This window comes from Lepisosteus platostomus, chromosome 4 (genome assembly GCF_059453375.1).
Source record: "Lepisosteus platostomus isolate fLepPlt1 chromosome 4, fLepPlt1.hap1, whole genome shotgun sequence".
Taxonomy (NCBI): domain Eukaryota; kingdom Metazoa; phylum Chordata; class Actinopteri; order Semionotiformes; family Lepisosteidae; genus Lepisosteus; species Lepisosteus platostomus.
Window position 1 is genome coordinate 48145877 of NC_142614.1, and position 3940 is coordinate 48149816.

Genomic DNA, 3940 nt, shown 5'->3' on the forward strand with positions numbered 1-3940 from the left:
GTTGATAAGGCTGCAGTTTAGTTTTGAATGCTTGATTTCTTAGATGAAGAGAGCCAGCATGTTATTTGATCGTGCATTATGGAGAAATCTAGGCTCTTGCTGGCATTTAGCTTGTATTGTTTCCTTGGTTTTAAATAGAAATGTGGATCAAAAAAGATGGGTTAGTTAGGATGTCAGAGCATAAGTGAAATGGTGTTTTGATGGCATGAAGAAACATCAGGTTCCAAGGACTGGATTCCCAATTCTGTTATCTGTGACTAGTGTATCATGGGAAGCATGCTGGAAGACCCCCAACAGCTAAACAACATTCACAGAAAACTCTGAAAAACTGAATTCATTGGAGTAGAAAATGCCAAAACTGACAATCTCACATTCATGATGATTTCTCATATCATCACAGCAATACAGAGAAACTTACAGAGAGGAGCTGCTACCAGGTTGTCAAACACATAAAATTCAGAAGCTCATCTAGTAAAGCCTACCTAATATCACCGTAAGAATTTTGCACAACTAGGGGACTTGGTAACAAACAGTCAAGTCATGGAAACTCAAGATAGCAGGTACAAGATCGCCACAATCCCAAGGACTGAAGTGCAGACACCTGTCGTTTGGTGTCACTGGTATTCAGACATTAACAGTGACACAAAAGCACAAGACAAAGAGACATAGTGGTTGCTGGGGACTACATTCTCAGAAACATTACAGGTGAGATTTTTATTTGGTAAAGGGTTCAGATTTTCATTGTAAAGTCTGTAAAGATATTACAGATTACTTACGCAGAAAAATGGAATGAGAATCATAAGAATGTCTGCAGGGAGAATCCCAGAGAAAAATAAACCAAGTAACTACAGTACATGTATATACTGTAACAGGAGTGGCCAAGCCTGGTCCTGAAGAGTTCAATCCAGCAGTTAGAGCAGAGCTGGCTGTCCTAATTTAAATACTAGGAGTAAGAGGGAAAAAACACAAGCATTTGAAACTTCTGCATTAGTATGTGATTGTGATGTAAACAAGTGCTAGTAACATCTTATTCTGTTAGCCAGAGAAACCACTAGAGGGAAAACCTGTATTGATCTTTTTTTTCTTTTACACACATACAGGTATAGATAAGGAAATGGATACAGGTATACCTATAGAGACCGATAAATACATAAATTCAGGTGTGGGTACAGGTAATTATATAGGCACAGATGCTGATTCAGTTACAGTGACAAGCACAGGTACAGGTAAAGGTACATTACAGATGCAAATACAGTATACAAAGTATAGGTATGGATATACAGTACAGTAGGTACAGGTACTTCCCAGGTGACACAGATGCAGAATGAATATACAGTACCTAGTTTCATGGTTGCACACAATTTATACACAAGTGTGATATTATACGACCCAATTCTAGCATTTCAAACATTATACAAGCATGAACATGCACATTCTGTGTGACAGGAAGATAGAAACTGCTTCTGAAATAACTCTTTTCTCTTCCCCTTTCTCCCACGTTCTTCCTTTTTCTTTCCTTCCTCTTTCTCCTCCCCTCTGTCCCCTCCATAGATCTAATGTTCTATTGAAGTATTGAGAAATGGGAAATCAGAAAATGAGTTTTTTGCATTCTAACTGTTCGATTTCTATCTAGGGGTTAATTGTTGGGTTAAGTGGAAATCCATTTAATGATAAATTACAGTTTTCTTATCAATTAGTAATTGTGGAAATTTGGTGCCTCTAGTTAACATTGATTTTTTGCTTTTTTTGTAGAATGGCTAATTTTATCCTGGGTTTTGTTTTCCCACTAGAATTTAGTTGTTAAAGAATTTAAAAAGTGAAGCCAGTTACCGGTGAGTTGAGTTGAACTCATTATGAAGAACTAGTTTACTAGTCTGCTTTAGATAAAATTACTTTAACTTTAAAATCACCTTAAGTAAAGTCATCTAAAGTTAATTTTAAGAGCTAATATGCTGCCAGTTTTAACTTGTATTGATCTAATGTTTTCACATAATCCTGATGGAATAATGAAAGCAGATCTACTGGAACCACACAGTCAGGACCTGTGTTCATAATATTGTTTGTTCTGAAGTGTAATTTAAAAACTGTACAACTAAAACACCTGTGGCAGACTGGCCTATGAAGAGACTGTAGTAGCATCTGACATGCCACTAGAGGCCAAAAGTCCTCTGACAATTGTCAATAGGCTCACTTGGTGATAATTATTAGATTATTGGTGATGGGTTAAAGCCCACATTCTCACAGGGGGTTCTATTATTGGTGAGTCTGTTATAGAAACAGCTTGTACATTACTAGACATTGTTGGGTGTTAGAGGCAGTTATTTAGTAGACCTTTGAATGGAAGATCTGAACCTCTTCAATAAAGACTCCTGCACCCCTTTTTCTGTTTGTGCTTGTTTCCCCAGATCCCTGAAACTACTGTAGCGATGGTGGGATCTGTCACAAAACTAAGGTTTATAAAACTGTGAATGGGAAAGATGGACTTTATAAGAAGCAGAATGGGACATGATAAATGTATGAATCAGAAGGAAATGGGTGGCAACAGTTAGTCTAAAGTAAAACAAGAGTAAAACAATCAGTAGCTCATATGATTTTATATATATTTTAAGAAACATGGAAGGAGAAGTCAACAGTTCAAAATAGGATCCAGATAATGTAAATGTAATAAATCTGGTCAAAAAAATATAAGAAAAAGAAAAGCAGAAAAATATTCCAGTGTAGGCTAAAATAACAAGATTTGTTAAGTGTTATAACAGCAATGAACAGTAACGGTCTCAGACATGTTTCAGTATTAATAATGAAGACAATTTAAGCAATTAAAGAATAATGGCTGATGTATTAAAATTATATTTCACTAAAGTTTTTCCCAGGGAAAAAAATGGTTGCATGAATTAGCTCAGGCTGAGAAAGTTCTTATTAAAGTTAATATATAACAATATTAGCATATAATTAGCTTATACATTACACAGGTACTAGAAACACTGAAACAAATCTCTATGATCTCACTATATTCTACCAATTTGTACCTTGTGGAAACAAGAGGCTGTTAAAAAAACTTTCATCATTTACCCGAGACAAGGGTAATACTCTTTCTCTGGAAAATAACTCATGCAGCACCCATTCATAAAAATGGCAATAAAACTGAACCAATTATACACCAATAAGTCTTACTTGAGTTACATGCAAGATTATGGAAACAAGTAGAACTAACTAGAGGATTATAGATATGGCAATAAGAAGATACTAGAATTAATATTTTATGTTCTAGCAGATTGTTGCTGTGGATTGAGAAAAGTTGGATCTTATTATGGTTTATTTTGATTTCCAGAAGTCCTTTAATAAATCTTCGTATAAATATTATCAAATTATCAGTAGCAGATATATAGGGAAAGAAGTGTTTTGATTGAGAGCTGGTTAATGTACAAAAACTAGTACATAAAGGAAGTGATGTTCTTACTGGGGTGGTGTACCAAGAGGATACAGTATGTACTTGATTTCTTCTTAATTTATATGAATGATTTACATTCTGGTAAACTTGTGAACTTGTAAATGATACAAAAACAATAAAATAAAAACACTGTAGAAAATGTGACGGGCATTCAATAAGAATAGTTTAAGGGAGATGGGACTGACAGTTAAATGAATTAAATTTAATGGATTTTAAAAGTCCGTTTTTCCACAAAAATGATTCAGCTCCTTGACCAAGTTTGTGGTCTCTTCTTTTTTAACAAAGTGGCTTTAACTGAAATTGAAGGAATAGAAGGGAAAAGTTAGCAATTTAGAATAATACTGTAGGAAAAAAATTGAAAAAATTAGCAGTGAGGGGAAAGGGGGTTTGTTGAAGGAACGTAAAGCCTATGTGATACTTTGAAGGTCTTCATAACTGCCAACACATGGCAGTATTTTGATGAATGATTGATGTAAATCATGAGAAATACCC